We start from the raw sequence: 11,058 nt of genomic DNA on the forward strand, positions 1-11,058 counted from the left end.
ACAGAGAGAGGAGAGAGTTGACTACTGTCTGTTCAATAGAATATAGACACAGAGAGAGGAGAGAGTTCACTACTGTCTGTTCAATAGAATACAGACACAGAGAGAGGAGAGAGTTGACTACTGTCTGTTCAATAGAATACAGACACAGAGAGAGGAGAGAGTTGACTACTGTCTGTTCAATAGAATACAGACACAGAGAGAGGAGAGAGTTGACTACTGTCTGTTCAATAGAATACAGACACAGAGAGTTGACTACTGTCTGAGAGAGGAGAGAGTTGACTACTGTCTGTTCAATAGAATACAGACACAGAGAGAGGAGAGAGTTGACTACTGTCTGTTCAATAGAATATAGACACAGAGAGAGGAGAGAGTTCACTACTGTCTGTTCAATAGAATACAGACACAGAGAGAGGAGAGAGTTGACTACTGTCTGTTCAATAGAATACAGACACAGAGAGAGGAGAGAGTTGACTACTGTCTGTTCAATAGAATACAGACACAGAGAGAGGAGAGAGGAGAGAGTTGACTACTGTCTGTTCAATAGAAGACAGACACAGAGAGAGGAGAGAGTTGACTACTGTCTGTTCAATAGAAGACAGACACAGAGAGAGGAGAGAGTTGACTACTGTCTGTTCAATAGAATACAGACACAGAGAGAGGAGAGAGTTGACTACTGTCTGTTCAATAGAATATAGACACACAGAGAGGAGAGAGTTGACTACTGTCTGTTCAATAGAATACAGACACAGAGAGAGGAGAGAGTTGACTACTGTCTGTTCAATAGAATACAGACACAGAGAGAGGAGAGAGTTGACTACTGTCTGTTCAATAGAATATAGACACAGAGAGAGGAGAGAGTTGACTACTGTCTGTTCAATAGAATACAGACACAGAGAGAGGAGAGAGTTGAATACTGTCTGTTCAATAGAATATAGACATAGACAGAAGAGAGAGTTGTGTCTGTTCAAAATTGCAACACCAGATACCCTCTCAACCTGATAGACTCTGGCCGAGGGCCAACACATACCGCCTGCACTTTCATCTCCTCCAGATCTTGTGAACTTCATCTGTCAGGACCACACATCTCTCAGTGAAACTTCCCACACTCATCCACCTCCTCTCTCCATTCAGCGCTGATCCACACTAATGTCTTCCTACCTCTATGTCTGGATGATTGCCTGCCTGCTATGGTTCGGCTCAGAGATATGAGATGTGTCTCCGGATTGATGCGGTATTAGTCAACTGTCCACTCTTTTTCTCTTTCAACTCTCTGCCTCCATTCTCCTCCTCTCTCACTCTCTCTACCTCCATTCTCCTCCTCTCTCACTCTCTCTACCTCCATTCTCCCTCTCTCTCACTCTCTCTGCCTCCATTCTCCTCCTCTCTCACTCTCTCTGCCTCCATTCTCCTCCTCTCTCACTCTCTCTGCCTCCATTCTCCTCTCTCACTCTCTCTGCCTCCATTCTCCTCCTCACTCACTCTCTCTGCCTCCATTCTCCTCCTCTCTCACTCTCTCTGCCTCCATTCTCCTCTCTCACTCTCTCTGCCTCCATTCTCCTCCTCACTCACTCTCTCTACCTCCATTCTCCCTCTCTCTCACTCTCTCTACCTACATTCTCCTCCTCTCCCACTCTCTCTACCTCATTCTCCTCCTCTCTCACTCTCTCTACCTCCATTCTCCTCCTCTCTCACTCTCTACCTACATTCTCCTCCTCTCTCACTCTCTCTACCTCCATTCTCCTCCTCTCTCACTCTCTCTACCTCCATTCTCCTCCTCTCTCACTCTCTACCTACATTCTCCTCCTCTCTCACCCTCTCTACCTCCATTCTCCTCCTCTCTCACTCTACCTACATTCTCCTCCTCTCTCACTCTCTCTACCTCCATTCTCCTCCTCTCTCACTCTCTCTACCTCCATTCTCCTCCTCTCTCACTCTCTCTACCTCCATTCTCCTCCTCTCTCACTCTCTCTACCTCCATTCTCCTCCTCTCTCACTCTCTCTACCTCCATTCTCCTCCTCTCTCACTCTCTCTACCTCCATTCTCCTCCTCTCTCACTCTCTCTACCTCCATTCTCCTCCTCTCTCACTCTCTCTACCTCCTTTACCTCCATTCTCCTCCTCTCTCACTCTCTCTACCTCCTTTACCTCCATTCTCCTCCTCTCTCACTCTCTCTGCCTCCATTCTCCTCCACTCTCACTCTCTCTACCTCCATTCTCCTCCTCTCTCACTCTCTCTGCCTCCATTCTCCTCCTCTCTCACTCTCTCTACCTCCATTCTCCTCCTCTCTCACTCTCTCTACCTCCATTCTCCTCCTCTCTCACTCTCCCTACCTCTCTCCATTCCATTTGTCTCTTTTCATTCCTCTTCTCTCCTCTTCCAACATCCAGGTGAGGTCCATTCTGTTCCCCTAGGGTTCAGGTGAGGTCCATTCTGTTCCCCTAGGGTCCAGGTGAGATCCATTCTGTTCCCCTAGGGTCCAGGTGAGGTCCATTCTGTTCTCCTAGGGTCCAGGTGAAATCCATTCTGTTCCCCTAGGGTCCAGGTTAGATCCATTCTGTTCCCCTAGGGTCCAGGTGAGGCCCATTCTGTTCCCCTAGGGTCCAGGTGAGGTCCATTCTGTTCCCCTAGGGTCCAGGTCCATTCTGTTCCCCTAGGGTCCAGGTTAGATCCATTCTGTTCCCCTAGGGTCCAGGTGAGGCCCATTCTGTTCCCCTAGGGTCCAGGTGAGGTCCATTCTGTTCCCCTAGGGTCCAGGTCCATTCTGTTCCCCTAGGGTCCAGGTTAGATCCATTCTGTTCCCCTAGGGTTCAGGTGAGGTCCATTCTGTTCCCCTAGGGTCCAGGTGAGGTCCAGTAGAGTGTCTAGTTCCCTATAACTTGGGCTGGCTCTGGGGCTGTGGGTGTCTGATGAGGCCTTCAGGTGCACTGAGCTCCGTGTACCAGCATTAGGCCAGGCTACAGAACCACCTGGGTGGGCAGGCAGAGACAGGGTCTGTGACCCAAATTCCCTATTTAGTGCACTGCTATTGACGAGGACCCATACGTAGTGTACTAAATAGGGAATAGGGTGCCACACAGAATCCTGATGGAAGGTTTGATTAGAGACCACACTGGTCACGTTTCACTGGTTCAGAACTCACTTTGAGACGGACAAGGAAAGAGAGAGAGCGAGAGAGAGAGAGCGAGAGAGAGAGAGAGAGAGAGAGAGAGAGCGAGAGAGAGAGAGAGAGAGAGAGAGAGGGAGAGAGAGAGAGAGAGAGAGAGAGAGAGAGGGAGAGAGTGAGACCGACAGAGGGAGAGAGAGAAAGAGAAAGAGAGGGAAGCAGAGAGCGACAGAGGGAGAGAGGAGGGAAAGGGAAACAGGAGAGAGGCAGGGAGAGAGGAGAGAGAGACAAAGAGACCCACAGAGTGAGAAGATGTTTTGTACTGAACAGCCTGTTCTAAAACTGGTAAGATAAACATCCTAAATATCTACTTGCCCCATGTTTGTTGTATTTTTTATTTATTTTAACCCTTATTTTACCAGTTAAGTTTACTAAGAACACATTCTCATTTACAGCAACGACCTGGGGAATAGTTACAGGGGAGAGGAGGGGGGATGAATGAACCAATAGGAAGCGTTGTGCTACGGTGTATAAATATTCTCTCTCTTCCTGCTGTTGATCTTCTTCATATCCCTTTAGGGTAAATGAATATTTGTATTTAGTTGTTCAACTGAGGTAATATCCTGTAATAGTGGGTCCATCTCGTGTAATAATTGTTTACTTTAAGCAGTTAGCAGACCTGCTAAGGCCGTTGAGGATCACACAGTGTGATGCCTTTTCCATGACTTTGTCCACTTGTTCCAATGAACAGCGTCTCACAAGCTTCTATTATCTCCTCAAAACAAGACGAAAAATACAGTCTGCTTTCACAGCAGAACAGGTCTCCACAGCATAGCAACACAGAAGAACAGGTCTCCACAGCATAGCAACACAGAAGAACAGGTCTCCACAGCATAGCAACACAGCAGAACAGGTCTCCACAGCATAGCAACACAGAAGAACAGGTCTCCACAGCATAGCAACACAGCAGAACAGGTCTCCACAGCATAGCAACACAGCAGAACAGGTCTCCACAGCATAGCAACACAGAAGAACAGGTCTCCACAGCATAGCAACACAGAAGAACAGGTCTCCACAGCATAGCAACACAGAAGAACAGGTCTCCACAGCATAGCAACACAGAAGAACAGGTCTCCACAGCATAGCAACACAGCAGAACATGTCGGTTACCGGTTACTGGTTACTGTTACTGGTTACTGTTTACTGGTTACTGTTACTGGTTACTGGTTACTGGTTACTGTTACTGTTACTGGTTACTGGTTACTGGTTACCGGTTACTGGTTACTGGTTACTGTTACTGGTTACTGTTTACTGGTTACTGTTACTGGGTACTGGTTACTGGTTACTGTTACCGGTTACCGGTTACTGTTACTGGTTACTGTTACTGGTTACTGGTTACTGGTTACTGTTACTGGTTACTGGTTAATGTTACTGGTTACTGTTACCGGTTACTGGTTACTGTTACTGGTTACCGGTTACTGTTACTGGTTACTGGTTACTGTTACTGGTTACTGGTTACAGATACTGGTTACTGGTTACTGGTTACCGGGTACCGGTTACCGGTTACTGTTACTGGTTACTGTTACCGGTTACTGTATACTGTATACTGGTTACTGGTTACTGGTTACTGGTTACTGTTACCGGTTACCGGTTACTGTTACTGGTTACTGGTTACTGTTACCGGTTACTGTTACTGGTTACTGGTTACTGTTACTGGTTACTGGTTACCGGTTACTGGTTACTGGTTACTGGTTACTGGTTACTGGTCACTGTTACTGGTTACTGGTTACCGTTACTGGTTACCGGTTACTGGTTACTGGTTACTGGTTACTGTTACCGGTTACTGTTACCGGTTACCGGTTACCGGTTACTGTTACTGGTTACTGTTACCGGTTACTGTTACTGGTTACTGGTTACTGGTTACTGTTACCGGTTACCGGTTACCGGTTACTGTTACCGGTTACTGTTACTGGTTACTGGTTACTGGTTACTGGTACCGGTTACTGGTTACTGTTACTGGCTACTGTTACCGGTTACTGTTACTGGTTACTGGTTACTGTTACGGTTCGGTTACCTGTTACTGGTTACTGGTTACTGGTTACTGTTACGGTTACGGTTACCAGTTACTGTTACTGTTACTGTTTACTGTTTACTGGTTACTGGTTACTGGTTACTGTTACAGGTTACGGTTACATAGTTACTGTTACTGTTACTTGTTACGGTTACGGTTACCGGTTACTGTTTGGTTGGTTACTGTTACGGTTACAGTTACTGGTTACTGTTACTGGTTACTGGTTACTGTTACTGGTTACTGGTTACTGTTACTGGTTACTGGTTACTGTTACTGGTTACCGGTTACTGTTACTGGTTACTGGTTACTGTTACTGGTTACTGGTTACTGTTACTGGTTACTGGTTACTGTTACTGGTTACTGTTACCGGTTACTGGTTACTGGTTACTGTTACTGGTTACTGGTTACTGTTACTGGTTACTGTTACCGGTTACCGTTCACCGTTTACCGGTTACCGGTTACCTGTTACTGGTTACTGGTTACTGTTACCGGTTACCGGTTACCAGTTACTGTTACTGTTACTGTTTACTGGTTACTGGTTACAGGTTACTGGTTACTGGTTACTGTTACCGGTTACCGGTTACCGGTTACTGTTACTGTTACTTGTTACCGGTTACCGGTTACCGGTTACCGGTTACTGTTACTGGTTACTGTTACCGGTTACCGGTTACCGGTTACTGTTACTGGTTACTGGTTACTGTTACTGGTTACTGGTTACTGTTACTGGTTACTGGTTACTGGTTACTGGTTACTGTTACTGGTTACTGGTTACCGGTTACTGTTACTGGTTACTGGTTACTGGTCACTGTTACTGGTTACTGGTTACTGGTTACTGGTTACTGTTACTGGTTACCGGTTACCGGTTACCGTTACTGTTTACTGTTTACTAGTTACCGGTTACTGGTTACTGGTTACTGTTACTGGTTACTCTTACCGGTTACCGTTTACTGTTACCGGTTACCGTTTACCGGTTACTTGTTACTTGTTACTTGTTACTTGTTACTGGTTACTGGTTACTGGTTACTGTTACCGGTTACCGGTTACCGTTACTGGTTACTGTTTACTGGTTACCGGTTACCGGTTACCGGTTACCGGTTACCGGTTACCGGTTACTGTTACTGTTACTGTTACTGTTACTTGTTACCGGTTACCTGTTACTGGTTATCGGTTACCGGTTACTGTTACCGGTTACTGTTACTGGTTACTGTTACCAGTTACTGTTACCGGTTACTGTTACTGGTTACTGTTTACTGGTTACTGGTTACTGGTTACTGGTTACTTGTTACTTGTTACTGGTTACTGGTTACTGTTACCGGTTACCGGTTACCGGTTACCGGTTACTGTTACCGGTTACTGTTACCGGTTACTGGTTACTGGTTACTGGTTACTGGTCACTGTTACTGGTTACTGGTTACTGTTACCGGTTACTGTTACCGGTTACCGGTTACTGTTACTGGTTACTGTTACCGGTTACTGTTACTGGTTACTGGTTACTGGTTACTGGTTACTGTTACCGGTTACCGGTTACTGTTACTGTTACTGTTACTGTTACTTGTTACCGGTTACCGGTTACCGGTTACTGTTACCGGTTACTGTTACTGGTTACTGTTACCAGTTACTGTTACTGGTTACTGGTTACTGGTTACTGGTTACTGGTTACTGTTACCGGTTACCGGTTACCTGTTATTTGTTACTGGCTACGGTTACCGGTTACCGGTTACTGTTACTGTTACTGTTTACTGGTTACTGGTTACTGGTTACTGTTACCGGTTACCGGTTACCGGTTACTGTTACTGTTACTTGTTACGGTTACCGGTTACTGTTACCGGTTACCGGTTACTGTTACTGTTACTGTTACTTGTTACCGGTTACCGGTTACTGTTACCGGTTACCGGTTACTGTTACCGGTTACTGTTACTGGTTACTGTTACCAGTTACTGTTACTGGTTACTGGTTACTGGTTACTGGTTACTGGTTACTGGTTACTGTTACCGGTTACCGGTTACCTGTTATTTGTTACTGGCTACGGTTACCGGTTACCGGTTACTGTTACTGTTACCGTTTACTGTTTACTGGTTACTGGTTACTGGTTACTGTTACTGTTACTTGTTACGGTTGCCGGTTACTGTTACCGGTTACTGGTTACTGGTTACTGTTACCGGTTACTGTTACGGTTACTGTTACCAGTTACTGTTACTGTTACCGGTTACTGGTTACTGGTTACTGTTACCGGTTACCGGTTACTGGTTACTGGTTACTGTTACTGGTTACTGGTTACTGTTACTGGTTACTGTTACCGGTTACCGTTTACCGTTTACCGGTTACCTGTTACTGGTTACTGGTTACTGGTTACTGTTACCGGTTACCGGTTACCAGTTACTGTTACTGTTTACTGGTTACTGGTTACTGGTTACTGGTTACTGGTTACTGTTACCGGTTACCGGTTACCGGTTACTGTTACTGTTACTTGTTACGGTTACGGTTACCGGTTACCGGTTACTGTTACTGGTTACTGTTACCGGTTACCGGTCACCGGTTACTGTTACTGGTTACTGGTTACTGTTACTGGTTACTGGTTACTGTTACTGGTTACTGGTTACTGGTTACTGTTACTGGTTACTGGTTACCGGTTACTGTTACTGGTTACTGGTTACTGGTCACTGTTACTGGTTACTGGTTACTGGTTACTGGTTACTGTTACTGGTTACCGGTTACCGGTTACCGTTACTGTTTACTGTTTACTAGTTACCGGTTACCGGTTACTGGTTACTGTTACTGGTTACTCTTACCGGTTACCGTTTACTGTTACCGGTTACCGTTTACCGGTTACTTGTTACTTGTTACTTGTTACTTGTTACTTGTTACTGGTTACTGGTTACTGGTTACTGTTACCGGTTACCGGTTACCGTTACTGGTTACTGTTTACTGGTTACCGGTTACCGGTTACCGGTTACCGGTTACTGTTACTGTTACTGTTACTGTTACTTGTTACCGGTTACCTGTTACTGGTTATCGGTTACCGGTTACTGTTACCGGTTACTGTTACTGGTTACTGTTACCAGTTACTGTTACCGGTTACTGTTACTGGTTACTGTTTACTGGTTACTGGTTACTGGTTACTGGTTACTTGTTACTTGTTACTGGTTACTGGTTACTGTTACCGGTTACCGGTTACCGGTTACCGGTTACTGTTACCGGTTACTGTTACCGGTTACTGGTTACTGGTTACTGGTTACTGGTCACTGTTACTGGTTACTGGTTACTGTTACTGGTTACTGGTTACTGTTACCGGTTACTGTTACCGGTTACCGGTTACCGGTTACTGTTACTGGTTACTGTTACCGGTTACTGTTACTGGTTACTGGTTACTGGTTACTGTTACCGGTTACCGGTTACCTGTTACTTGTTACCGGTTACCGGTTACCGGTTACTGTTACCGGTTACTGTTACTGGTTACTGTTACCAGTTACTGTTACTGGTTACTGGTTACTGGTTACTGGTTACTGTTACCGGTTACCGGTTACCTGTTATTTGTTACTGGCTACGGTTACCGGTTACCGGTTACTGTTACTGTTACTGTTTACTGTTTACTGGTTACTGGTTACTGGTTACTGTTACTTGTTACGGTTACCGGTTACTGTTACCGGTTACCGGTTACTGTTACTGTTACTGTTACTTGTTACCGGTTACCGGTTACTGTTACCGGTTACCGGTTACTGTTACTGGTTACTGTTACCAGTTACTGTTACTGGTTACTGGTTACTGGTTACTGGTTACTGGTTACTGTTACCGGTTACCGGTTACCTGTTATTTGTTACTGGCTACGGTTACCGGTTACCGGTTACTGTTACTGTTACTGTTTACTGTTTACTGGTTACTGGTTACTGGTTACTGTTACTGTTACTTGTTACGGTTACCGGTTACTGTTACCGGTTACTGGTTACTGGTTACTGTTACCGGTTACTGTTACGGTTACTGTTACCAGTTACTGTTACTGTTACCGGTTACTGGTTACTGGTTACTGTTACCGGTTACCGGTTACTGGTTACTGGTTACTGTTACCGGTTACCGGTTACCGGTTACCGGTTACTGGTTACTGTTACTGGTTACTGTTACCGGTTACCGTTACCGGTTACTGTTACCGGTTACTGGTTACTGTTACTGGTTAATGGTTACTGTTACTGGTTACTGTTACTGGTTACTGTTACTGGTTACTGGTTACTGGTTACCGGTTACTGTTACTGGTTACTGTTACTGGTTACTGTTACCGGTTACCGTTTACTGGTTACCGTTACTGGTTACTGGTTACTGGTTACTGGTTACTGTTACCGGTTACCGTTACCGGTTACTGTTACTGGTTACTGGTTACTGGTTACTGTTTACTGGTTACTGGTTACTGTTACTGGTTACCGGTTACTGTTACTGGTTACTGGTTACTGTTACCGGTTACTGGTTACTGGTTACTGTTACTGGTTACTGTTACTGGTTACTGTTACCGGTTACTGGTTACTGTTACTGGTTACCGGTTACTGTTACTGGTTACTGGTTACTGTTACTGGTTACTGTTACTGGTTACTGTTTACTGGTTACTGGTTACTGTTGCTGGTTACTGTTACTGGTTACTGTTACTGGTTACTGTTACTGGTTACCGGTTACCGGTTACTGTTACTGGTTACTGGTTACTGGTTACTGGTTACCGTTACTGGTTACTGATTACCGGTTACCGGTTACTGTTACTGTTACTGGTTACTGTTACCGGTTACTGTTTACTGGTTACTGTTACTGGTTACTGTTACCGGTTACTGGTTACTGGTTACTGGTTACTGTTACTGGTTACTGGTTACTGGTTACTGGTTAATGTTACTGGTTACTGGTTACTGGTCACTGTTACTGGTTACCGGTTACTGTTACTGGTTACTGGTTACTGTTACCGGTTACTGTTACCTTTTACCGGTTACCGGTTACTGTTACTGGTTACTGGTTACTGTTACCGGTTACCGTTTACCGGTTACCGGTTACTTGTTATTTGTTACTGGTTACGGTTACCGGTTACTGGTTACCGGTTACTGTTACTGTTACTGTTTACTGTTTACTGTTTACTGGTTACTGGTTACTTGTTACTGGTTACTGTTACCGGTTACCGGTTACTGTTACTGTTACTGTTACTTGTTACCGGTTACCGGTCACCGGTTACCGGTTACTGTTACCGGTTACTGTTACTGGTTACTGTTACTGGTTACTGGTTACTGGTTACTGTTACCGGTTACCGGTTACTTGTTATTTGTTACTGGTTACGGTTACCGGTTACCGGTTACTGTTACTGTTACTGTTTACTGTTTACTGGTTACTGGTTACTGGTACCGGTTACCGGTTACCGGTTACCGGTTACTGTTACTGTTACTGTTACTTGTTACCGGTTACCGGTTACTGTTACCGGTTACTGGTTACTGGTTACTGTTACCGGTTACTGTTACCAGTTACTGTTACCAGTTACTGTTACTGGTTACTGGTTACTGTTACCGGTTACCGGTTACCGGTTACCGGTTACCGGTTACTGTTACCGGTTACTGTTACCTGTTACTGGTTACTGGTTACTGGTTACTGGTTACTGTTACCGGTTACCGGTTACCGGTTACTGTTACTGTTTACTGGTTACTGGTTACTGTTACCGGTTACCGGTTACCGGTTACTGTTACAGTTTACTGGTTACTGGTTACTGTTACCTGTTACCGGTTACCGGTTACTGTTACCGGTTACTGTTACTGTTACTGGTTACTGTTACTGGTTACCGGTTACCGGTTACTGTTACTGGTTACTGGTTACTGGTTACTGGTTACTGGTTACCGGTTACCGGTTACCGGTTACTGTTACTGTTACTGTTAC

This window comes from Oncorhynchus tshawytscha, unplaced genomic scaffold (genome assembly GCF_018296145.1).
Source record: "Oncorhynchus tshawytscha isolate Ot180627B unplaced genomic scaffold, Otsh_v2.0 Un_contig_6123_pilon_pilon, whole genome shotgun sequence".
In the NCBI taxonomy this organism is placed as follows: Eukaryota; Metazoa; Chordata; class Actinopteri; order Salmoniformes; family Salmonidae; genus Oncorhynchus; species Oncorhynchus tshawytscha.